Below are 27,547 nucleotides of genomic sequence, written 5' to 3'. Positions count from 1 at the left end.
CGGACGGCAGGTGGTCGCACGACGTCATGCCCAGCACGACGTGGCCAATTTCACGTAGCTATCAAGATTCCCCAGAAGCGGAAACCGGAGTTCAGCCACAAACGCGGCTCTTCTGGCTGCTGAGAGTGCGACCTGTTTAGATGGAGATTCTGGGATAAATGGTGGAGGGGAGCAGGAGGGATGAGCAGAGCACACAGCTCAGGGCAGAGGTTGCTCCCAGCCATCCATCTCCGGTTTCAGGATTCACATGGTGCTGACAGGTCCGGGTCCCCCGGCGCAGGCCTCTGGGCGGTAACCACGGATACCCAGACAAACCAAGAGCTGTCACTCAAGCTGTACCAGCTAGACAAAGTCACAGGAGATTGAAAAACAGGATACCGAGACACCGCGGGCGTGTGTCCGAGCTCATACCTGTGTGTGTGTGTGTGTGTGTGTGTGTGTGTGTGTGTGAGTGTGAGTGTGCGTGTGCGAGTGCGTGTGTGTGTGTGTGATAATGTATGACAGACAGAAAGACATTAAAAGCAGAAGCTGCAGATCCTCTGGGTCCAGCTAAGTATGATCAGTCACGTACGGGGCACATACAATATCAAGGTTTATGAGAGAAAAAAAGACGCGACGACAAACAGACAGGCTGATGATAAAGTCGTGGATTTTGCAGCTGTCCAAATCTCTGCACAGGTTCCTTCTTTGACAAGCAGCTTCTTTTCAAACAAAGGAAGCCGACGCAGTAAAACAAAGAGAATGATAGTGTCCAATATGGAGGCATCTACGGATTCATAAATGGGAAGGCAGGGCAATAAAACATCATTTCATCGATGACAGCTTGATGAAATGATGTTGTGTAGATATAGATAATAGATAAAAGCAAAGGTAATTATGGGTTGGAATGCTATAATTCAAAACTGTAGGGTTTGGCATCGTAGATCTGCAATAAAAGACAGAAAACTCAAAGACGTCGCCGCATTGACGATTTGTCTACAGCAGAAGAATAACAAATAAATTATTTAAATCTCTACCTTTGTGCAGTCAGAGGGGGGTTTCTCTTTGTTCTAGTCTCTAGCATTGATTTCTCCCAGTGGCAAAGCGGCACGGAGGCTGAAGGTTAGACAGGCACACACACACAGACACATAAAACACTATTATATACACTATTCACACACACGCACTGTGTAGATAAATGATTCCTGAGCTACGATTTTGATCCAAATGAAACACTGATGTAGCTGCCTGACCTGGGCCCACATCAGAGTAAAGTGGGCAGCTTAATAACATGTGCTCTGGGTGAGTCACAGCACTCCTACTGGTCCAATAACGGTAATGCTCAAATAAAACACAAAAGAAACGAGTGGGAAACACGGCATTAACCTACTTCAAGCATTTCTGAATACATGCCACTCTGCACGCATAATTATAAATGTATTGGTGTTCGTACTTGACTAATGTTTTCTGGTGGTGGGGGGGCGTGCGTGCGCGGTAGCAAGTGAGCGACGTTGCTCCGGGCTTTAGTTCTCTTCTTTGAATCCAATCCCCGCCGGTGCTCCGAGTCATGCAATGATGCAAAAATAGGCCTGGGGGGTTTGGGAACATTTCCCCCTTACAAATGGGGGGCAAATCAATAACGTTTCGGTTGAGGGCGCCGCTCTCCATATGAAGGTGAGCTGACTCAGCAGTCCCAGCAGCAAAAAGGGGGGAGGGGGGGAGAAAAAATGATTGCCTTACAAGCAGTAAAATGTATGCCGCTGATGAGAGCCCTCTGGATGCTGCGCTACATTTCTTGTCAAAGCTCTAGCGGTTGGGTTGGATAGACTGTAGTTGAGGGCTCAGATGCACGCGTGGCGTGTAAATACAATCGACTGCTCTCTGTTGAGGCGCAGGCACAATCAAGCTCTTCGATTTCCCCTTTCCTTACAGGCTTCTGCTCGCCGGTCTACCCCGATACATTAGCTTGATTTAGCCTTTATCCTGGTCCATGTCTCGCTCTGTCCGTTTTTCTGAAGTGATTGAATCCGAGGGCTGGCTAATTACACCGCGATCATCTAAGAAGACGGAGAGGTTGGACATCGCAGGGTGCTCCGATGTCCTTCAGGCGCGGTGGGCAATCTTGCAGCAGCAGCAGCATTTGTTGGCAACGGCGATGAAACCACCTTCATTTCTCATTAGACTTGCTAAAATGACGAAGGAAAAGATCATAGTTCATCCGATTCCCACCCCTCCTTGTTGTTGCTCACACCTCCATTCAAGCACTGACTCCATATTTACGTATTTGTTCCTGCAAATATATGCTTAACTGCTGTTACTTGTTTGACCTCCCCTACAAATACTGCTAATCGCACAACACTCCTTTACCCATTTAAAATGTATGAGTTTCTTTTTGTTCACCACAGGAATCTGAATTACACATCCATGAAGATGCGTTTTTTCTGTTCCGGCTTTGTCACTGATAACGCAGCCGAGAGTGGGGGCTATTTTCCCGACTCCCAGCATTTAAGAATTCGGCACAGAAAATGACAGAATGAAAACAAAACCTGAGGAGAGACAACTGCTGAAAACAGATGAAAACATTAATTTGGTCCACTTCACACTGTTAAATATGGATTGAGTCACACACATGATGCACTCGGCAGCATAACGTCGCCAAGGCTACCATCGGTGTCAGCTGCGGCATCCTGATCACGCAGCTGCGAGTGATTTCGCTCCCACGTAAGGATGGGAGAGACGTGGTACTTTAAGGATCTCCGAATTGAGAGTGCAGATAGAATAATACAGAAGCAGAAAAATCTGTGAATGGATACAAGTCCTGAGGCGTTGCTGACAGGGAGCAATAAATGAAAGTCGGTCAGAGCGAGTTCCAGCTTTGATGAAAAGCTGAGGGTGATGAAATGTTGGCTGTGATGGATTACTTATTTGGAGCTAAAGTTTCTCACATCTGGAAACTGTGCCCGTGCCGCGTTTACTAAAAACACACGTGTGATTTTTCACTTCGTGACATGCAAAACGCCCGAAGTTTCCTGCAGTGCTGGGAATCTCCGGGGCTGAAGGCGAGCGTCTGTTTCCCTCTCCCGCGGCTAGAGGGAACGGCTGTGACGCACGCACGGTGCCGCGCGGCGGCAGTAAATAAAATTTGTGGTATCGGTCCTCTGCATCAGCACTGCGAGAACAGCAGCAGCTGCCATTTTGTCATCTAATAGGCATGAGGAACAGAAGATATTAAGGAACGCTTTCCGTGACAAGCCTAATGGGCTAACATGCCCCTGTCCATCATCTGAATGAAATGTTCAGTGACATGTGCATTGCAATACGTCAGAAAGTAATAGCTTACTGCCACATCGTCGGCGCTTTCTGGTGTGGGTTGAAGCAGGTTTAGTGCAGTAAAGAGAAAAACTCCTAAAAGGAACCCCCATACAGATGCTGTGCTAAATAGCACATTAGCAAAGGCCTTTTCGTGCCAACCTGGTGTGATAAAATCCTGCAGCATTGGTTACAGATAGTTGTCGACAGTGATAAAAACTTGGGGTGCATCTTTAGAGAAGCCGTCTGCTCTGGTGAGGGACTTGACGCGCCGACCAAGGTGAATACATTACTCTCACTCTGTGAATGTCACAAATGCCATTTCCAACCGCTGAATGTCAAAGAGGCTGTTGAGGTGACTGCTAACACCGCGTATTGGCGTGATACCCTCGTTCCCATCGGCAATATCCCGGAACGCTGCTTTTTTTTTCTTTCTTTTTTTAATATCAAAGAAACAAATCATCCAGTGCCACGAGGCAAATAAAGAAAAAAGAGAAAGGCTGAAGGTGACGGGTGGATGTTGGCTGCTGACTAGCAGGAAGTTGCGCAATCACAGCTCGCCTCTCAGTGCTTCATCACGGAACAGGAAGATTCAGGATTGACTTGTTCTTAGATTAAATATCAAGGTTTTAATGTGAGATTTTTAAAGAACGCCTAGAGAAACAAGGCACTTTGATCTCCTGCACCTGTGTGCTGGCTGCTGGGAATAAGGACAGAGATGAGTGACACCAAGGTCGTACTTCTCCAGCTAATCATTCTTCAATTTCTGACATCGCTCTTTAGTGCTATGCAAATTCTCGCACAAATTCTCCCTTCTTGATTTGCTCAGATAAAAAAAGCCCTACCTGTAGGAAACTGCAGCTTCATTGCACATGGTTATAATTGGGAAAAAATATCAGAGCCGGAACGCCATCTCCAAATGAAGCCCACTGTTATTTGTTGGGATTTAAGAGTGATTTAATTATTTTTCCATAAACATGCAGATATTTTTAATTAAAGACTTTTATCAGCTCTAAATAACCCAGATAATTGGCATAATCTTTTTAGGAGTAGGTGTTATGATCTTGTCATTAATACCTTCTCAGCGATCAACGAGTACGCGGCGGCTAAAAATACAACCTGGATTGATTTAAACTCTTTTGGTTTCTTCAGGATGGAAAAAAGTGAAAACGACTATCATAACGAGCAAAGGCAACTACTTCTGACATTTGGCTCCATGCTCTGTGCCCTCGCTAAAACAACTCAGTCTTCAAGTTTTACTTCAGTTAAAAAAGAAAGAAAAAAAAAAAAGGCGATATTGAAACTTCTAGTTCCCGGCTACTTTCCGAGAAGAAAAGGGCCACTGTGTCGGCCGGCGACAAAAGGGGAGCCATCTCCGGTGATTGCCTGCCATCAAACAAAGAACTGATTCAAAATGCATGACAGAGAGCAGCCGTGGCGGCGCATATTACAAACCATTCACGGAGGTTCGACTCGTATAACTTGTCAGGAGGTGCAGAGCAAATCAGGAGGCCTGCAGGTGGACCTATTAGCGCTGGGCATGATACACATTTAACAACAAAGAGGTAGAAGGCTAGGCCTGCGCTGACCTTTTGAAGGTAACAAGGTGGGGAAGTGCATGAGCAGTGGGGGGGGCAGCTCATTGATTCCAGGCAGTTTATCAGTATCACAGGCAACAGCCTACATGGCCCACGCGAACAGCGCTTAACACCGTCAGGATTAGTCTGTAAAGCCGAGCTGACAGAGAGGAGACGAGCATGATGTAAACAGTGACTCGCGGATCTGAAATCATCCATCTATTTAACGCCATAGAGGTGGAAGGCCCACTGCAAATGGATGCGTCTTCCAGGATGGACCTAACCTCCCTGTAGGTGTCAACATTTGTAAAAATGTTTGCTTTCAGTCAATAACACAGACTTCATACCAACATGAGTTCAGGTCAATACTGGAGCCAGACATTTGATATCGATTCGTTTGTTTCCTTTACAAGGCTGCATAATTCATTACTCTCGATGCCTATTTCACGCATGCGTGCGTGTGCACGAGGGTTGGAAAGGTAAATCAGCTGTCAAAGCCGCACGGGTGTTGTAGTGAAACAAAAGTCTGCACCTTGCACGTGCACGGCTGAGCTGCGGGGGACCAAAGCAGCGCTCGCGCTCTCTTATCTCCCCTGCTCTTCATGAAAGGTTAAAATAGGGTCTGAGACCGGTTCACAAAATAATTAAAAGCTTGATGCGATTAAAAGACAAGAGTAGAAAAGAAAGAGTTCAGCGCCTTGCCCTGGGCATGTTAGCCTCTTCAATCTTTCAGTGGAAATTGAGTTTGGGGCAGGGGAGCGTTCTCACCCCCACACCCGCAGCAGCGCTTCCGCCACAGATTAGGGATCACAGCACCCATGTGTTATATCCAAAAAACCTTCCGCCAGGCCTCCAGAACCATAACGTGGTTGCTTGGGGCAGTTTCCGCTGTCCATCGTACGGATCGCCGGCGCGCTGTAGCGCTCTGCCGAACATTCAGCCGCTGACCGGCACCTTCTCGGCTCCCCAGCAATGATTCATAGACATTGGTTAATCTTATCAGGGACTACCAGGACACAGCAGTAATAAACTGGAAATTGTCTAGTGAATCTCATATCAAATCACAACCATGGGGAAAGTAAAGCGGCACGCAACCTCCACACACCAACCGCCAGGCCATTGGACTCTTCTTTGAGACCAGCTATAACACGATATTGGTAATTAATTATGTAATAAACTTTTTTTTTTTAATCCGGACTACTCATTAGTGGAGGACAGAGTCCCTAGCTTGCTTTTTTTCCGATTATAGATCCCTCTTTATCCCAGACATCTAATGAAAACACAGCAGCAAATAACCTTGGTTTTTATTAAGATTTTAGGTTAAGCAAGAACAGAAAGACATATCATCATTCCCATTCATCATTCGGTGCCACCTGGAACTCACAGGTAGACAATGAGATTAGAAATGAGGTCTTGAGTAATAAAGGAAGCTGCTTGTCCTTGTCCACAGTAAGAGGCTCCCCGTCCGCCTAAGAGAGGGCAGTAAAGCCACCTGGCATGGGCATAAAAAATGACTGGCTACTTCAATTACCCCATCAGAAAATATAATTTAAGACACAGCTCAGACAAGAGCTGGAGACTCAGAAAAAAAGAAGAAAGAAGTGGCCTGATGTTCATTTATTAGAGACTGGGTTGTACTCGGGAACATCGCTATTCCAGCTCTGCAACGTTTAGGTGGATGTTTACACGCTGCTCAAGAGTGGTTACGCCATGCAGACAAGCCCTGAAACCGGGAGCTCTCGATAGAGATTCCCCTCCTGTAATAAAAACGCGGGAAGATGAGAACGGCTAATGCTGATGGCAAGGTGGGTATTGGCCATTTTCATGTGAACTATTCCATTTCAGTCGCTCCGAACGCTGCGTATAAAACCATGAAGCTTTTGATTGAAGCCATTTTCCCTCTTGGGCTGTGAGTATTTTCAAGCACAACACGACCCAAATGCTTGGCGTAAGCGCGGGGGGGGGGAGGATTTGCCTGAATAAGCAGAAAATATTTAAAAAGGTGTTGCTGAGCTGGTGTAAAATATGCACCCTTCATTCTGACACTTTTATTGGTAAAAGTGCTCCTGTCTGCAGACTGATGGGAGTCAATTGCTGATGTCAAATATGATAACTGGAGGGTTGCTGGAGCTCCACATATCCTATACGTGTATACTACCCAGACACATATCCTGGCTGGGAAAATAAATGACGATATCTGAAAAGCAATAGAGACCACCCTAACGTAGCCATGGCGGCAACCTCAGTCTTTGGCTGTTCCCTGTGAGGCCGCAGCCTCCCAGAGCGGAGATGGCGCCACTCAACAGGCTCATCTTCAAACAAGCTGGATTCATGTTAATGTCCTCCTACCGGGCTGATTTGTAACCTTCTCAATGGAGGCGGCAGAGGCAAGCGAAGCACGGAGCGGCAGATGGTGCTCCTGCGAGAGAGTAAGTGGCGTCGACGCTGCCACCAGGCCCGATTTGGCCGATCAACACGAGACCAAAGCAGAAGAGAGGCTGCGCGCGGGCTGGCTGCGGAATAGACGGTGACAAACAATGTGCTGGAAGCGCCTGTGCAGTTTCCTGGGCTCCATTCATCTGTATGATTCAGGTGCAAAACTGATCAGAGAAATTACTGTTGACTTCAATTAACAACAACCAGTTTAGAGTCGGATTTATCGGCGGTGGGACTCGTTTCTTTTGATCTACCCTCACCTGCAAAAGGCTTTGACTTATCCTTAATCATCCATTAATAATAAATAATGCACCATTTTACAGGCTTGCGTTAAACTTGCTAGGGGTGCAAGAAGAAAAGAAATCAAATGTTAAATGATCTTTATTTTATTACAAAATCCTTTTGCAAATGTCAGAACATTGATTTTAGTGTTGTAATATTAATGGAACCTCAAAAAAACCCAAAAAAACGTTGACCTAAGAGTGTGCAGTAATGAGCTAAGAATGACATATTAGTGCCAATTAAAGTTTAAAAAAAGGATGATAAAATTCTCTTCAGGAAGCACTGAGGGACCTTCCAGCAACTGCAATATCACGACAGCCCGACGCAGTGTTAATGTAAATGAATATTAGCAAAAACAATCGTTCATAAACAGCCACCTAGGCAGGTAGGAAGAGATAATATTTGAGATGACTGGCATTTTTGGGAGTCGAATCATGAAACAGTCTCCCCATTAAAAGTTCTATATTATACCAAAGCCATTTCTTTTCTTCGCCCATTGTTATTGCGCACGAGAGCGTTGGTGTGTGTTGTCAACCCGGTGCCAACATGGAGCCTAAAGTGATTTCTATTCCTTTCAGCGTTGCACTTTGAAGACAGATCCTTCTTGTCTGACTACAGGCTGAACCACTGAGAAGAAAGCGGCTCGTCTATCTCCGAGGACGCCCCGCTTTGATAAAAGTGCAAATGTAGCTTCCCATCTACCTAACTAGGTTACAATAAGGTCTAGATCGTGCCGATAACTGTTTATTAAGCTCAGATTTTCAAGTCCTTTCAAATTCTCTTTAAAAGAAAAAAAAAACTTTTATGAAAAATAAAAATTCTTTTTCATCATTTTTCCATTCGATTGCGAATCAGTCGACTATGAGCAAATATTTGAGACAGTATAATCTCGAAAAGTTAATGGGTCGATAAGTTTATTAGAGCAACATGCGACACGCGGGACACAAATGTCGGCACCGCATTTCACAGCAATCCATACAATAATGTAGACATTCAATAGCTGGAATTTGGCGCCCCTGAGGGAGGAAAAGCTCCTGGGATCATCAACCATTACCTACGGCTCCCGCTGCAGCACGGACAGTAATTGTGGAAATATTAAATCAAGACAAAACTGGAGGACTAATTAGCAATGCAGTCATGCTACATTTCTTTCAGGCAAGAGGACGCGCACCTGAAAGTACTGTCACAGGACTCTAGGAGGATCTTCGGATGAATTATGGCTTCTTGAACTGCTATCACATTTCACCATAAAACCAGATAATAAACCTGCTATTTCTAATGAACTCCAAATTCTGATATGAGGGCAGCGAGCTGTGCAGTCATCTTTAATGAAATTCTGCAAACAGAAGCAGGTTTGGAGGAAATGTGTGCAGAGAGCAGAGATACTGTGAATGAAAAATATGCCATTGCGAGCCCAAAGCTCGTTAGAATGTGGCTCGCACGGCGACGGCACAGATCTGCAAAATCTGGGCATTATTCCCACCAAACAGCAGCTCCACACCATCAGGCCTCCCCATCCCCGGAGGGTCCGCTGCTCTTCATTTCCCCGAGAGCCTCCAAACCAAACAGTTTGGATGACAGCTGGACTTTTAGTCTCCACCATGTAGGGAGACCCACCAGAAGAAAGCCGGCCTTGCAGAGAGGAAGCAGCAGACCATTAGCTCATAGCTTTCTACTGTGTCTCTCTACCTGAAGCCGAGTTACATCTCCACATGCATTGTCTATTTATGGAAAATAACAATATACTTGAGCCACAGTAGTTATTCTGCTGCGGCCCTGTGCCATTATTTAATGTGTCCCATTTTGTTGGAGGATACAGCGGGGAGAGAAATGGGAAGAAAGACGGAGGGTCATCAACGGATGCTTTCTCCAGCTGTTTCACCTGAGGCTTTCTGTTCCACCGCGCCCATCAGAGAGGGACGGGAGGCCTGAACAAAGCCTCAGCCACGGCCCTGGAAGCTCACCTCGGCCCTCACATGCTACATTAAACCTGGAGACGGGGAAAGTATTTGGCTTTGACCGCTGCTGGCTCAGAAACCTGGGGCTGATGCCATTACCGATACCTCTACTCATGCCTACCTTGTTCAAAATGGCTGCCTTTAGCTGCGACCATTAAAGCAAACACAAAATTACAATTAAGGACTATTACAGCCAGAGGGAAAAACTAGCTTGATAGCTAGCTACATAGATAGATGCCAACAGTGTACACAATGTCTATCATGCTAAACAATCACCATTTAATACATTTTCATGCTAGTTCCTGCAGTATCGAGCCATTTCAGTTATGTTTCGGCCTCGGGAAAAGGTGCAAAGAGCAGCGAAATAGGAAAAAAAATAAATCACATCTTACATCACCTTAGGGAAATACAAAGGTTAATTCTGGAAAGCCTATTTCACCTCCCAGAATAGAATAGAGTGCAGAAAGGATAATCTACCACATAAAAAAAAAAGTTTGGATTAAGCCATTCCTGGGTCATGTCAGAACAAGAACCGATGTCTTTTGCTCAGATGTCACCTTGTTGTATTCCAGCCACGGTGAGCCTTAAGGGTCAAGGGGAGGAAAAAGGCAGCGTGAGACAGCTCATGGAGGAAGACAGCCTTCAGTCGGCTCCAGCAGCGGAGCTTTGCTGACCCAGATCCACACTGAGTGGGGATGATATTAGCAAAGCAATTAAGGGAGATGACAGCCGTCAGGCAGGGTCAGACTGACAGGGATAGGAGCCTGTCTCTTTCTTTTCATTCCCTCCTCTCTTCCTCTCATGTGTAATGGCTATTGATTTTTCACAAGCAAAACAAGAGGCGCTCTCAGCCCCGAAGTAGCTGAATTTGTTAGGATATGAAAAAAAGAGCCCTCAAGTTTCAGAAGAAAGAGTGGTTGCCACTCTTTCTTCTGAAACTTGTGGGGAATGTCAGGGGAAGGGGGCGAGCTCACAGGTTAGTGACCCTATCGGCTTTTTTTTGCTTGGATGTGCTGAAATCACTCCTGGCATGTTAAAAACTTCATTCCCCACAGATGATGGGGAAGTGTAACTTCTACCTCCAAAAAGTTCAACCATGTTTTGGGTTTTTTGGAATAAGGTGGGGTGGGGGTGGGGGTGAGGGGTGTAAAAAGGCTAAAATGTTTCTGGTTAAGTGAGGAGAAACTTTATCTGACCGTGAAATTAATTTCAAAGTAAGTTAAGGGCATAAGTATGCTGAGCATATCAAGAGAATTTAATTTGTTGGTTCATTTACCTCTTTGTTCATGTCTTGATTAGATCAGTTTTACAGTATTTCTGAGCATAATCCCGCAGTACAGCTTTAAAAATGGTTAATAAATGGCCCGGTTCAAGAAGAAGAGCAAGTTGGAGTTTTTCCTCTATTGTTTGACAATGAAATAAACCCAAAACCACCAAGAAGATTCAATAGTTCTAAAAAAAAAAAAAAAAAAACACCTGTACACTGAGTTACTGTAGTTTTCTGCTTTATTGCGTCGCTCCGAAACAGCGACTGGCCGCGGCCGCTGAGCCATCCCGGACATAAAAATGGCGAATTACAAAACCATATTGTTCAGCACCACGCAGTGTAGAGGGGGAAAAGGAATGTGCAATGACAAACCCAGACAAAATGAGATTATAGGAAATCCCGTTTCAAAAAAGTCTCATCGCGCGGCTGTGTTTAATCTATACATCCAGCTCATATTTACAGAAATTACAGACGCTGGTGTTTCTTCTGGCCACAGTTAAGAAAACTTTATGTCTCTCACCCAGAATTCTTTGCTTCAGGTGCTGCTGCTCAGGGTTTTCATGCTCTATGTGTCAGCTTCCTGCGCATCTCTGTTGGCGACATGAGTGGAAGCAGACCAAACACAACAGTCCAAAAGACATGGAGTATAATGCAAATATAAAAGGTCGCGCTGCAACTCAATACTACGCAACCATTCACGTTTGTTTTTCACCATCTCTCCACAGAAGGTCAGCAAGCACGGAATAGGCCTCCGCTCTTCAGGTGCCCTCGAAGCCGAAAACACCTGATACCTCAAGTACACTTCAGACGTGCTTATCAAGGCATTCACTCTGCAGTTTTCCCATCTGATGTGCGGCAGAACTGCGCGATTTCTGTCTCAATCTCAAATTCAATTTTCCAAGCGGCACAGCAATTTTGAAGGGAACAATTAGTGAGTCGGGCTGAATTTTGACTATTATGCTAGGCAGCGGATACTAAAAAGCTGAGAGCGATTGTGCGTTTTCTAAAGCTTTGAGGGCAGTTAAGGAATATCACATATGGCACAGGAATGTATGTGGTAACCGCTGCTGAGCCACAACAGTAAGGGTCTGACATCTGTGCTCCATGTGTGTGCGACCCGTTAAAAGATTCTTTATTAGTGTCTGCCTTGAATATTTAGAATTCAAGAGGTGAGGCGGCGGCCGTTTAAGAGTGCGAGGCCATATTTAAGACACCTTGCCAGCGACTGCTCAAGCACTTACGGTATTTGCCCTCTTCTAAACTCTTCAAGGTAAAGACGAGAAACAAATGCCCGCTTAGTCATGCTTCAGAGCAGCAGTGGAAAACGCCATAAAACAGGCGAGACATCCCGCACATATGCAGCGACGGAGAAATGCGCCATAACGGATTGCACTCGGCAGATGGCCATTAAGGCTTCTGTCAACATTAGGGAGATATCCAAATAAAAAATCTGGCAGATGATACTCGCAATTAATTCAGAGTCAATTTTCACAGGACCCGCTGACCATGGATGATAAGAAGGTGCACCTGAATTCTTTGAAAAGGGTCCCTGCTGGGAAATTAATTTTTACTACAGAACATGGGGTCCTCACAGTGCAGCGACGTAATTAAGGTTAAAAAGGAGTTTTCACGCCGGGCGCGGAAATCGCTTTCTTTCAAGTGTATCTTTGCTAGTCGGACAGCGGCCGGTGGCGGATCGCGGCTCGTCCCAATGTCACCGCTGCGGGATGCCGGGCAGCTGCAGCGGGCAACAGGAGGCGAATGGGAAGGAAGTCATATTTCTCGCCTGCGTCAGCTGAAAAAAATACTGTGCCGCGTTTAGCGAGCAAAGCAGAGGCGCCAACAGCAATAAGTTCCGAGTTTTATCCCACTGTCAGGCGGAATAACGTGACGTGTGTCCCTTGCCTTTCTTGTGCATAGCTGTAAACCTGATGAATGCTTTTTGGAGAAAAGGAAAAGCTTGTCAGTTGCTACTCTACTTGAGACATGAACAGGCTTTTAAAAGCACCTCAAATAATGGTGCACAATAACCTTTAATACACAAGCTCAGAGCACTGATATTCAGTATTACACTAAATACAGGCAGTGCACAAAGGGACATTTATTTGGAGATATAAGTAATACAGCTGATGTGACAGACAGACTCCGTGCCCTCAAATGACAAACGGCTGCTGTTTGATGGGCACGCTGCAGGACATGTGCGCACAGGCAGGAAGGGGGGGGGAACGAGGGTTTGGCAACGACTGGCGCAAACAAACAGCTGAATGGATGGACGGATGGACAGCTGGTGATGCTCAACACTTTTCACATTCCTCTTTGTGTTATTTCTCAGTGTTTGTCTTTCCCTGCTGCTATTTATTTATTCGGGAGTGGAGAAAGCCAGATCTTTATCCCAAAAAAATAAATAAATAAGGATCTTCAAATATTAAATGCAGTGAAGAGTGCAAGATAAATAATGTAAAATTAAATGTAATCCGAGAGTTAAACTTTAATGATGTAAAATATACTGTACGAGCATCTTAATTTCACTGGCAGACACGTTCCATGTGGCTCTGATGGCGTGTGCAACCACTTAAAGGAACAGAGACGGCACAAGAGTTGTGCCCCATACAGACATTAGCCTCAACATCCAGCGTAAGATGCCACGGCAGAACCCCTGCTGTGCGTTGTGTCCCTGTCAGTCTCAGGATTCTATGCCTCTTTAACCACGTGCGGACCCCCTGCAGTGCCTCATGTCTTAATCACTCGGGGGGGTACCGTGGCGACCATGCATCGGTCTTCATGTGACAAGAGCAGAACCAGAAGCGTGAGCAACAAATGTACCCGTTTGTGGTCCGGCTGCGTTATGGTCTATAAGGGGAATGTGAATGGGATCATGGATAACGGAGATTTTTCCACAATAAGACAGTGGCTCCAGGTCCTCATCCGGCCGGCAGAAGAGGCAAGCTTGGCCTTACTCGCAACTGCTTGTGACAGCAAAGCAGATATGAAGCAGACAGGCACCTGATGGCAGCCAGGTCAGAGGTCACCTCATTAGCGACACCAGTTTTCTGCTTCGGACACGGCTTTATCCAGCCGACATTTCCCACCTCCACAGACAAATACCTCAAAATCCTGGCACCGGATAAATGTCCTCCTCAAAGCTTTGCTTCCTCCTTTGTCAGCAGGTAAAGACTCATTTGTGTCTTAATAGGAGCAGGCGAAGGCAGGGCTCTTAAAGGAGTGTTTCAAAAGACATTTTCCCCCCCGTACTCTTTAAGCTTAAGTGTGTCCGTGAAGGATGACACATGACAGGCTGTATGGGACTGGGAGAAAACATACATGACAACATGTTTCTCTGCACAGCAGGAGAGTCCAGCAACACGCGTGTTCACGCAAAACCTTTAGTTCTATACATCACCTTTAAAATAACACAAATGGATAGATATTTTATTCTATATTATCACATATGAACGTCAGAGAAAAATAACTGCAATTCTGGCCCAAGGCTGCTGCTGAAGGGAAGTGATGTGCAGAGTTGAACAAACACCAATGCTATAGACCTTAAAGTGTTTTCACAGGCCGGCTTGATGAAGTAATGCTGGCTAAATCCATAAATGAAGAATGCATCTTACCCGCAGCACAGCCCGAGGGGGGCAGTTGATCCGAGAAGTGAGCAGACCAGACAAAGAGATATAAAAAAGATTTAAGAGGATTCTATGAACAATTCTATTTCCATAGCCTGAGAGAAGTCCTTTCCAACCACAACAAAAAAAGCCAAGAGGTCAAAACCTGTTTATCTAGGTATTCAGCAAACCGAGCCTGTTATAAGGCCAAATAGATTCTTTTTTTGAAACCATATTTCCTAATTAGACGGTTTTCTCGACTGCTGAAAAACATCTTCTGAAGATGTCACACCTCAGCTTCCAAAACCACTGACAGACTCAAATGATTAAACGGGGGAAAGAATTATAATCCATCCCTAGATTCACCACTTGCGGCTCATTATGCGCAGCTCTGGTGGAGCACACTGAAAACCAATTTGAGAATCAAAATTAATTCTTGACCTTACGAGCAGTAGCTTGACAAGTTAATGAATTGTAAGTCTACTTAGCTGACTTTCCCAAACCGTGTCTTGTTTTTCATCAGCATCAGTAAATTAAAGGCCAGATTTGCACAGATTTTAAACGGTGGATATTCGGCTGAGGCTATTTCACAGTTAAAAGCCGCAAAAAGTGGCATCGTCTCCTTTTTCAAAGGAGCGAGACCACCACCACCTCAATGTAACGACCGAGAGCGAGTCTATCTGAATAATACATATGACATTTATCTTTTCAAAGTAATACATATTAAATCTGCCTGAAGTAAAAAAATAAAATCGCAATTGCTAAGTAACACTAAAAATCCACTTCTTGTTCGGACACAAGGTGACCGCTCTGGGTTCTTAGCATTAGTATTCAGGAAGCAGCAGTCACTGCACAAGTCTCACTGTAATTTACTGCACTCTTTAACAGGGGAGATGTGCCTTTCTTTCTCATTAGGTGCTGCACGGTCCCCTTGAGGCTTCTATTCACCCCACCATCAGCGCCAGCTCCCAACTTTCCTCCTCAACCACAAAGCCAGTTGGCTGCCAGCTGATGGCAGCTTTGTCTGAGTAGCTCTGCGTGCTACCGGGAGATGTGTTTTCTTCCTCACAGAAGCTTGTCATCTATCATTACTCGAGGTGGCCTTGAAAATGATTCCAGCAGACAGCTCCTGCTTACCGTCTGGGGGCTCAAAGCAAACAGCCCACTGCTGGGTAAACAAGGGTGATGATGACCATTACTTTCCAAGGTACGCAACTTAAAAAATGTCTTCCTGCTTGAGTTCAGGCTGTTCGGTTCAGGTAGCAGGGCAGATTCAATTATCCAGCTTTTCTCTTTGTTTTCCATTGAAAAGATGCAATTCGTCTGCAGGGAGAAGGCTTTGCTTACCCAGATTACTTGCTGTGGTCTGAACAAAGACTGCCTCAGTGGTTTTAGTTTATTCCGCAATACAGTGCGTCATGTTCTTGACTCAATAGGGTGCACTTTGTTCGCGGTGAGAACAGCTATACCAGTTAATGAAAAAATCCCAACCAGCAGGAAGCTTTATGCAGACGGATCGCAAGACTTTATGGCTGGCTGGTATTCCCCTGGAGATTCTACAAGTCTGTAGATACTATTAAATTACAGATGCACTTTAATACTGAAAATGCAAATAATGCATATCGTCTCAGAAATTCTGCGTGCTGGGGGTTCTGGTTGTTGTGTTAACGTGGACATTTGGGAAAAAACTATTTAAATTTGCTCGGTAAACTGCTGATTTCACCAAATGTCGCAGTATTAGTATTCTAAGGAGCAGCATTTGTTTGACTTTAGTCAAATGTGTTGCCTATTCTTGTTCTGCCACAGCCGGGAGGGGGGGTCTCTAATATTCTCTTTTCTTTTATTAATCACAGTTGCCATTATTGTGATTTATTGTTGATATGTTTGTAACAAATTACAAGCAACAAACAGACTCATGTGGCTTTAACAGCTGCTTATCAGAAATCCTAAAGCAGAGCAGACTTCACATCACCCATATTGGGCGCCCCATATGTGACTGTAGGTGCTAAATATCTTTCCACCTGCCCCCGCCCCCCCCCAGCGTGAGGCTCGATCCCCTGTGAGGGGCATGAGTACTGATCCGTGATGCACTGTGGATGGGTGTGTCTCCCTACTAAAAACATGACCATCCAGCCCAACCCCCACCTGTGTGCCTGCGGTGCCCACGTCTGGTCACCTCGCTCGGGGATCAAAGGCGCTACGTCGTCCTAATCACTGCTCGCAGTGGGCAACCCCATTAATTCAATTCTATTTCATCAGCGGTGAGCGGACCACCAGAGGGGTCGGTACATTCCCGGGGTCCTGCGGTCCAGGAGTAATCCTATCTCTCAATGACCCAAGATCAGGCTCTAATTGCTCACTAAGAGACCAACTCGGCTTTACTCGCTGGGAGAATTGCGTGATCGTAGTGGGGAGAGAAACAAAGACGGACATAGCTCATTTGCTGGTGGGGTAGTCAAGCAGAATTAATGTCGCCATATATCAAATAATTCCAGACCATCAACCCCCCACTACACGGGGCCAACGCTGCAGAACCTTTACACGCAGCACAAAGTAATCCCTGTCAAAACCTCAGCTGTCCCACTTTCAATTAAAACTCTTCCTATGAATTATTAACCCTCATTACCGTAATGATAATTTACACTTGGAACTTTTATATGGCGATCCGATGAGGACAATAAAATCATTAGGAAGCATGAAACCAACTCGCATTTTATGGTGCATTTGTAGCACGCTGGGAGGCTTGACTGTCGCATGATAAAATGTTTATCAGGACACAACAAAATGAGCTTTTCATATCTCACCGTACCTTTGGTCTCTGGTGGATGGGGATGCTCATCACAGACAAATGAGGTCTTTGGAGTATTGCCGTCTACACCTGCAGAGACAATAACACACAGTGAGTATGCCGAGGCTTCGCACCTGAAAAGGGAAAAACAGACTCATAATTTTGGTCCCTATTAGCTCACGGCTGAGGTCTGTTAATGACAGAGAAAACAAGATTCAGGGGAGGAACAATTAGCTTTAGGAAATGTGATCTCTGGTCAGGAGAAGAAATAAATGATTCCACAGAGATTTTATTTTTGTCCTGGGAGACCTATTTTGTGGGTCAAAGCCCTAATTTGGCAGATGAGGGCAGAAAGCAGACATTTTTGCAGCTGGAAGACCTCTCAGGATGTTTAATTTATAAAGCAGCGACGCAATTATTAGCAAATCTGGAGGCCGTTAAAAGACGGCAACAGTGGAGGAGGGTTCGCGCTGGAGACGACACTTCTAAGAGCCTCATTGTTGAGCGTCACATAACAACAGCCATCATCTGACTGCAGCGGCGGTACCCAGGGGAAGTCACCACAGCTCGTCTTTGTGCACGTTTGTCTTCATGATCTCTGTCTTAGTTTAATATGTATACAATATGACCTATTTTACAAAACCAATTTCAGTTAATTAGAGGAAATGGGACTACGTTACTTCCATGGCTGCAAGCGACCTCAACATCAATTTTGATATTAAAGATAAAGTATTCTATTCAGAGAGCCGCGTTTATGCATGACCTCATCATAAATGCCGCGAGGAGGAGTTATTTTCTCTAAATTAGCTTCCTCAGTCCAACCATATTGGCCCAAAGCCCTTTCACAGTAAAACTTCTATTCTTCAACCTATATCTAAAGGTGTGTTTGTAGATGCTCTCTAGCAGCCCTCTAAAGCCATTCTGAGAAATACAGGCTGACTTCTGGCAGGTAAAACAGCTTCAGGGAGAGAACACAAAAAGTAAATTATACCCATCAGTCAGGAATGTATAAAAATGAGGTTATAGACAATTCACGGGATGGGCCGCAAAAGAAAAAAAGTGAAAGGCTACTGCATGCTCGTTTATCATGTTTTGCTGACTGTCTAGCAAAACGTCACATCAATGGTCTTAATGGTCTGTAGAACATGATTCTGAGTGCATTTTTAGAGAGGGGAAATAGGATGGATGAATGCATATTTCTTTGCTTGAGAAAAACAGAAAGATTTCCATTGTGATGACGGTGCAAGAAAGGAAGCAGCTTCTCCGAGATGACTCTCGCGCTGCTGTCAAATTGACAGTTAAGTAAAAGATTGTTTCCATGGGAAGGAGAGTGCATTCTGATATTGTTTTTAAATATATGATTCTGTCCCCTTCCATACAAAAGGATAAAGTGACACCAGTTTAACAGTTTCAAAGATGTCCTACTGTGTGGGTTTTATATTAAGGATTTGTACAAAATACTGCGTTGCCAGGTGTTACTTTAAGTTACAGAGCTATTTGTGGCTCTGATGCGAACATTTCTCTCTTCCTCTGCCTTTTAAACAAGAAAATTAGCTGAAACCCCGCAGGAAAAAACCCGCCTGCTTTTGCATGAAATTAGATACTTTTCCCATTAACTCCACACAAAGCTAAATCATTAAGTACATCATCGCTCTCTCCCTATAGAGCCACATATTGTTTCCTCTTTGACCAATTAGTTAATAGCACATCTGTAAAGACAAAACACGCTGTCGGTACCTGAAAAGCCACTGTGAGTGATAATCAACGGGAGCTGCAGCAGCAGCCGTTAATGGGACGGAAAATCGTAACGATACATGACAGGTAACTAAAACTGGGATTGTTCAATGAGAATAAGTGCAGAGAGCCGCAATAACGTTCTCCAAGCAACAATTTGTTTTTCTTTTTTAAATTTGCAGCATGTCTGACATCACAACCTTGTCACAATGAACCCCAGCCATGAATCATCTGTGTAATTATCAATTGATTGAAGGAGCTATCTGGCTGTGAAAAACACTTGTAAGCATGATACATCAATTTTAATGGAATTTCTTAATCAGAGAGCGCAGCAATCAGCAGAGACCAATTACGGCCTGAGAGATAGAGACCCCCCCATTAATAATCAAATTTGGCTGCCATCGCATTGTCTCAATTCTTAAAGACTAGTGGAGTGGACTATTTAGTGGAGCCACTGTCTGGAATTTTAACATAAACAGTGGGATAATATGCAAAGGTCTCACTCTTAAAAAACTGAGCAGCTCCGTGTCTGCCAGACTATCGAATGACCACTGACAGGCATAACAAGACTTTAAAGCTTCCCCTCGTAAAATTAAAACAGCTTTTTCTCCAAGTGAAAACAAATGAATGTGCACAGACAGAGCAGATACGCCTATTTTGCAAATGCTGAGCAACAGGAACGCTATAAAACGACACCGAGGCCCAGAGGCACCGAGCGACGACAAAAGCTATCTTTACAATGCCGCCGTCATATTAACATTACGGTCAGTTTTATTGCAGCCAAATGCGAGCGTGCGTTTGAATACAACAAACTGCCGAGGCTGCAACACATAAAATATACAAGCTGCTCCGATACCCGAGCTCGGCCTTCATGCGTGTCCAAATGGGAATTCATTCACCTCTCCGATTTTCGCCGTTAATATCCTTGGCTGCAGATATGAGTGCCAATCGTCGGGCTTTTTAAGTCCACTCCAATGAAGTGTAAGGATTTAAAGAGAGGTTAAGCACACGGGGGTTTTTACCCGAGCAGAAGGGGCCGTATTAGAAGTCCCCTTATTTTATTTTTGCACGCTGGCCAACAGAAATTTCAATAACAAGGTGGCCCATTGATGTTCATTTTAGATATAGTCGTCCGTCACCGAGCAGCAGCAGCCAGAAACCCCCAGAGAACATCAGCTTGATAACACCACCGGCCTGTTTTCATTATTATTCCCTGCCAGATGTCATGCAGTAATTACTAAATACAAGTAATGACCCTGGCTACTGGGCTGCAGGGAGAATGTATAGCCAAAAATTAATTAATCAATACTAGAGTACACAGAGCCAAGAATTAAGTAACGGCTGGGATCTATTGTGAGGGTTTTCCAGCACTTGGCTGAAAAGTTTTGCCAAACTGGTTATTAATGGGCCTTCGTTAAGGATACGTGTCACACCTTATGCAAACAGGACGTATGAATCCTCTTAACTCGCAAGGCACTTTCCAAGTTCCACGGTTGTGGCTATGCAAATCAGACAGTGCCGTAAGGCGCAGCGATGTGGGCTGGGGAAACATTTCCCCCTTCGTTCCTCACAGGAGGCGGATGATTTAGTGTTTTACGGTTGAAGAACAAACAGACATCTGAAATAAAGCGCATGGTAAAAGAACAACAAGATTTAATCTCATTGTATGCGGGCAAACAATAACCTGTCAACTCTGGTTATTTGCAATAACAGTCAGATAATGGGCCCGTGAAGATTTTGTTCCTTCTGTTGAAAATCACATAGTCAATATTTCTATAACGTTTGACATTCTTGGTCCTCTTTATCAAGACTAATGACAAAGTCTGGACAAAGTTGCGGCACGGCGCTGCCGCGCTGGAGTGGCGAAGCTCAAATGGTCGCATTGTAATTTCTCAGGTTTTAAGGTGAAAGTCGAGGAGGAAATGAGTTGAGGCGACTGAGTTGAGGCGACCAGCGAAATTTGTTTCCCTCTTGAAATGATTTCAAGTGTTGCTCGCCTCGAGCGGACTAGCTTTGAGTCTGCGCCTCCGAACCTGTTCCAACAGACTTTATTTCCAGCCTCGCTTCTCTTCGAGGCAGATTCAATTATTCAATTTTAAATCAATTACAATATAATGCATCCATGTCCTCCTAAGAGCCGAGGCGCCTCATGTAATGTTTGATATATTCTGTGTTTTTAACAGTGCCAGGATACTTAGAATATGGTGATGTTGCCAAAGTAGGGAAAAGATAGTAAAATAGACCTTATTAAAATGACTAAGGTTCATAAAAGTGATAGTGAGGGAACTGTGGCTGTCGAATAGCCGCAGAGCAGAAATACTCCTTTAGCCAGGTTTAATGAGAGCCCGCATAAACAAGAGGCAGCAGTTTTAGCAATGAGCTACAAGATTCACTGTCTCTTCAAATCGCCCCCCTTTGCAGGGAGGGAAGCTGCGGTGTCCTCATATGGGGCTAACAAGCTTAACCTGCCCCCCATGGAGTCACTCACAGCACAGCAGTCGCCCAGACTGCAGGGTCCCTGAGAAGAGGCCGCACACACCAGGATCCAAACAAAAACCTCCCCCCTAGTCCTCAAAAATGTCAAGTGAATTTAAGCCATTTGTGCTGCTATTAGAAGCTGCCTGAGATGTCGCTGCTCACTCAGGCTCGTTTATGCTATAGACGGACAATATGGAGCCTCCTGTCCACATTCTGAGACCGGCTGTGGTGCCACAGCTACAGTATAATGAAAATCAGGAGGAAGGGCTTTGTCCTCGAGCACATACTGCTTACTACCACGCCAGCCTACAGTGAATTATGCAGGTTGAGGTCTGACAGCAAGAACAGCTTTGTCATTTAAAACATACGTGAGCTTCCGGACATACATGGAGCGAATTTTGCCTTTGCTGCGAGTGGGAATGAAATCCAACACACATACATGAAATGACTTTGGGTTAAAGCAACGGGTAAATTTGGAATTGGGTCCCAGTCTGGTAAGTGTGGCTGTGGGTGTCAGCTTGCTCCCCCCAGGCCTAATGAGCCTCAGCCGTCAGGCAGGACACCCAAACCCTGCTTCCCGGACAGCTGATGGACTACATACAAAAGACAAGAGTCGTGCTCGAACAAGTCGGGCAGGCATAAGAAGGTGACACAGCAGCGTTGACAAGAGAAAGAGCGCTTGACCAACGTGCTGAATGGCTCGTCTTGTGAGGTGGGAGATCCACGATTACCACTCATGTTTAAAAAAAGCAGGAGCTCGCATCAGGAATCGAGCTGCCAACTCAAACCTCCCCAGATGAAGAAAGTTCACAGCTCGGTGCATTTTTAGATCATCGGGGTCTCTGGACAGGGAAGCTGCAGGCCTTGTAGACACATGATACCAGCATCACTGGTCCTTCAGGGACAGCATTCAAGAGGGCAGCTAAAAAGCCTCCATTTCATACCCCACTGAATCCTGACGCTCTCTCCAGGAATTACGGTGCGCAGCACAAAAAATAATCTACGTCAATAGCAAAATGTCAGTTTCCAGCTAAGCAACCTGTCGGGGAGTTTTTGGAGGACGCAGGAACAAACATAGTGAAAAAGATAAAATTTGGATTTGGAAATTAATAACATGGTTCCAAAAGAAAACAACCTTCAGCCTTTCAAAATAAAACGCCTCCATCGCCTGCTCACAGCTAACCGACAGAAGACTGTAAAGTATTCCGTCGGCTGGGCTCCCATCAAGTCTGTTAACTTTGATACACCAATAAACTTTTATGGATTTGGGGTCAGAACAATTAAGTGGCTCTGGGAGCAGCAGCTCTTGTATTAAAGAGCTAATCTAGTTTGCCCCAGTGACATTTATGTGCAGCCTTGCACTCCAACACTTTCTGCAAATAAAAAAACCAAAAAAAAAACAACAGTTGCAATGCCGTCATAAAGCATGATGCACACCTTAATGCATCAAACCGACAGCTAATAAAATTATGGTTTCATGTAGAAGCAAATAAAGCCGGAATAAAAATGGATGTTATGCATAGGTTTTGGTAATACATTTTTGAACCACATTATACAGGGGAAAAAATAGATTTGGGGCACTGAATCAATAGTCTGACTGTAAAAGAGGAAATATTTTTATCTTCCAGTCATGTTAACACCAGTCCACCTCATCCACTGTGCTGAAAATATAAACTGACCTTGCAACAATCCACTTGTGCTAATTATTTCTGGTTTATTCATCTGTTTATTTCAAGGGCTGATAAATTAAAGTTGATATCTTAACACACAATTTGATGGCTCTTTAAACACAACTGTTTATTTTTCCTGATATGGCTCAAACTAAAACAGAACATCATGTGACTGACCTGAAAATACAGCATTACCTTAAGCTGAAGGGGTTTTTAAATCTTGTTAAATCTTCCTGGATTCAACCAACAATATCAGAACTGTCTTGTTTGGCTCATGCGGGAAGTGGTCGGATGCTAAGGCTGTTCAAGCAGAGCTAATTGGCTTTTAAACGGCCAGATACGCTTTCTGTGTCATGCGTTTTCTTCCATTTTTGGCAATTCTTGGACACAATCAAACATAGGATGCCATTTTTCCCCTAATCAGGGGTCAGATTGTTCAAAATTGGCTTTGCAATATCCAGCTTCATCCATTTTATTATGTAGAGCCGGTGCAGACAAACCTTCTCAAGGCTGCTGCCCTACAGCGGTCAAGACTCCTCTCGGTTTATCTGCTTTACAGCGGTCATGTTTGTTGGGGGAGCCTGGCACAGCTTCTGTTCTCTGGCCTCCTTTAAACTGCAGTCTATCACCAGAGGCTAAAGCAGTGGATCACAACTTCATCCAAGAACAGGAATACACTGTACAGCATGTCATCTCTCTACCTCCTCTGCCCGTGGTCACAGCTCAGGTTATTTACACATCTCAAACGATGAGCCCACCACCCTGCAGTTTCGCTCTCCTTTTTGGGGGGGAAATAAATAAAACCGGTTCAAGATAAATCACTGTAATTTGCCGTGCGCGCCATCATGAATTGGCCTTTGCTAACAGGATAACCGCCTCTGGGTAATTTGTAAATTAATTCCTAGGGCCAACATGGTTCCCCAGACCAAACTAAATCACATTTGATATATGAGAGGATTATCCCCGTTTGAGGTACGGCGGTGAAGCTTTTGACAAAACGGAAAAAGAGACAGTTCCACAGAGGCAATGCTTGCTGCACCACAACACAACGCAGATGCGATTCTTCATCGGAACATCTGCCGAGACAAGAGGACCCCTGCTCGATGGCACCCAGGCACCGAAGGTAAACGCGCTGTTTTACCTCAGCGAGTACAGAGCCCGCCGTCTGTTCAGGCAGGGATTGGACTAAAGCTCTTAATCCCCGCCTCGATTCATGACAGCCTGCTAGGTTTTAAAATGTCATCAGCAGGGAAGTGTGTCCTGCCCCAGCTCCACATGTTCTTCTCATTAACGGCATAACAACTCCGGGGAGCATCAGTTCACATCAGGAGCACATCAGAGTCAAGCCAGGCTGGTGTACATCTCTATACTCTATCCCAGCATGTCATTCCTGGCACTTGTAAACAGGCAGCGATGCCAAATCAAGGGAGGATTGACAAGTGTGTGTTGTGGCTGTGCCAGTGCACAATAAACTGTGTCTAAATTCAGAGCAGGGATGGGATGTGATAACACTATGATCAGTCCCAACCTCATTCTTCCATCAACACGTTCTCACTTTACAGAAAATAAATTTAACACGATGCCTCATGGACAACTGGCAGCGCACGGAGATGGATGGATTCAGGGTTCATCTGTTATTTTCTGCCCAAGTGTCAGCTCTGCTTCACCGTAACAACACATGGGACCTGCGTTCTTGTGCGCGGGCACGTACAGCTGCACGATATCATAAATGCTCCTCGTAGATCATGAAATAGCTGATGTGAAAAATGCCGTTTTGCACATGAATTGAACTGTAAACGACGAGCGAGTATAAAAACACTATTTTATTAGCGTTAAATTCTCACCACTCGTCGCTTAAACGCGTAAAAGTTTCTTAGGGCACCACTCGTTCAATCCATCTATCTTATTTTTAACCGTGACAGCGTCCCAATGATCGAACTACATGATTTCCATCTTTCCTGAACCTTTTTGGTTTCTGTCACACGCTCAAGTTTTTTCTTTCGCGGGAGCGCTTGCGCACAACGAGAGCGCAGCACGCACCATTTGGTGGGCTCTGGTCCTCAACAAGGGGATGGTCGTGGAAGTGATGATCCACCTCGTTCTTGGCAGGACAGGTGCCCGTGTTCCACCTGAACTAACGCGATGCGGGTCAAAAAAATAAACCCGAGCGAAGGCAACGCGTGCGCGGCTGCCGTGCTCACCTACGCCGACTGGAGCGCTTACCTCTCCGGCCGCTCGCTGCTCCCGTTTCCCCGGCTTGCGTCCTTGTTTCGCTACGGCGCCGATTATGTGTGGAGTCTGTCTTTATCCCGCAATGACTGCTGTTGCATTTTACAGCCAAATGAACAACGGTGCGCCCCGGTGAAGGCTGCGTGTCGGTCGGGAAGTGGCCCGTCTTGGCACCTCTCCGCACGCCAACTACGAGAGTGGAAGCAACTTGGCAAACGCGTCTCGCTGTGCTCACTGTACGGCGGCGGATCTGAGATGTAAGCGGCTGGTCGGACGGACTGGCACACCGTGTAGCCACTTTTCTCCCAGTGCTGCTCCTCCCCTTTCACTTTGTTGCGTTCAGCCAGGCCTTACGGCGCCTCCCACCCGTCACCGAGCGCAATTGCATGCGCCAACAGAGACGTATCCTCAACACAGCCCCCAGTATAAACAATAAAACCCTTCTCACAGATGGCTCTGACTGATCCGGCTCGTACAGGTGCAGATTTGGCGTAATTTGATTGCCAGATTGGCCAAGAATTCAAATAAACGTTTTTATTTTTTAGACTTGCACTTAGTGTAAAACCAATTTCCACAACCATTCCATCAATAAGAGCTTCTTGCACATTAAAAAAAAAAAACAGGCACAAATGTGCTGTAGCACGAAGCTTGCTGATGCTGTGTTGCTGTAGTGCTGTAGTGCAAGGCTGCTTTTCTGCTGCTACCTAAATGCAAGTAATTACATTCATTTGCATCCAGGTTGTAAATCAGAGCCTGATTAGAGGACTAGAATGGAAATCACCTGGGCTCTTTCTCCCCCCCCCCTCCTTCTCGCTGCATCCAACCAGTCTAAAATCAATGTCCTCTTTTGCTTTCCTCAACACTTTTTTCATGCTCAGGCCTGCGCCATGATGTGCCTTTCACGGCGCATCAGGACCTTTTCCATGACAGGTCCGTGAGTGATTATGTTGCAGATTTGGTTCCATTTAGTCAGTCAGACCCTTTAGTTGCACAAAACAGCTCCTTGACTCTATTTACCTCCTGGAAACAGTTAATTACTATAATTCAACACTTGTGATTACTGCAATTTATTACCAAGTCTGATGCCCTAAGAAAAAAACAACCCTTTCTTTTGACTTATCAGAATTTCTATCGCGTTAAATGAAGCAGAACCTTTGGGTATAGAAGCAGCTGCTTTCTTCTTTTATCACAACTCCCACACATAAAAATACACTGACTCAAACACTGGGAAATGCCTGAAGTCTGTCTATCATTTGCTTTCAGCTTAATCAATGATGATTAGGGTTATTTGGTTAGCAATGACACCAACTGCCTCTTGCTGCAGAATCAACTGGAAAAGCTTATCTCCAGTCATCTGGCTTCCAAGGAGCTTCAAAATATCTTCTCTTATCCGCTCAATTGCTATTATGCCAGTGAAACTAGGTGTAGAATCAATTCTATTGATTTGTGGGTGTAATCCCTCGTTTACATCTCACACAGGTGTTTTTATTATCTTTTTCTATTTAATCCTGCTCTTTAGGAACGTGTGGGAACGCCGGTGTTGTTCGACATCATCACAGTTGTGTTTGGTGACCGCCTTCTCACCTGGAAGCCAGCGCAATCGATTTTGAAATTGTTTTGATGGCATTTTATTCCCGATGTGACTGATTTGGAAAACCTCCCGCAACAGTAGGAAGCGCACGGTCACTAACGTCCTAAATGTGCTCCCATTTTTGTGGGTCGCCCCTGAAAGCTCTAACAAGAGAATGACAGCTGCCAGGCGCAGGAGGAAAATGTGTGAAATGGTGACCTGGCATGTGTGAATGGTCCAATCTGAGCAGAAGTCCGGATATGGCCGGATGGATGGGCTGAGAATAAACATTCACCTCAGTCAAAGTTAAGCAGATGCGCTGAGAAAAGCTCGGTTAAAACACCAGAGAGCTCCCTGCTCCCGAGACTCTCGGCATATCATCAAAATGTCACACTCGGCAGAATAGATAGCTGCTCTTATTAGAGGTCAAGTTCTATTTTGCAGGAATCTCCCCAAGTCTCCCTGCAGAGCCTCGTGGCCACGGCGGCCTGTGACGTGAGGTGCGTCACCGTGTCTTCATTTCACGTCCAGCCATGAGAGCCTAATTTGAGCGGGCACTTCCTGGTTTGAATAAAAGACGAATAAAAATTTCCGTCTGCGATCCTGGGTTTATGGAATTCATAAAAATGAGTATGTTCAATGCTGTGGGACTGACTATGGGTAAT

The 27,547-nt window shown here is 45.1% G+C and overlaps 1 protein-coding gene across 3 annotated transcripts in view; it reads right to left on the bottom strand.

Moving 5' to 3' along the window:
- LOC130516583 (kelch-like protein 29) overlaps window positions 1-25,965 on the bottom strand; it is a 142,842-nt gene extending 116,877 nt beyond the window's left edge. The window contains exons 1-3 of one of the 3 annotated variants that reach the window (XM_057017736.1): window positions 25,307-25,965; window positions 17,223-17,291; window positions 1,017-1,095 (exon numbers count right to left, since the gene is read on the bottom strand). The gene's annotated coding sequence lies outside the window, so the exon portion shown is untranslated. The remainder of the gene's footprint in view (window positions 1-1,016; window positions 1,096-17,222; window positions 17,292-25,306) is intronic. The other 2 variants (XM_057017735.1, XM_057017738.1) reach the window with 2 other exon arrangements.
- Window positions 25,966-27,547: the final 1,582 nt, after the last annotated feature.

The sequence above is a fragment of the Takifugu flavidus genome, chromosome 19, assembly GCF_003711565.1.
Source record: "Takifugu flavidus isolate HTHZ2018 chromosome 19, ASM371156v2, whole genome shotgun sequence".
Lineage (NCBI taxonomy): Eukaryota > Metazoa > Chordata > Actinopteri > Tetraodontiformes > Tetraodontidae > Takifugu > Takifugu flavidus.
Note: the sequence above shows the minus strand (reverse complement) of the source record. Positions and strands in the feature narration are given on the sequence as shown.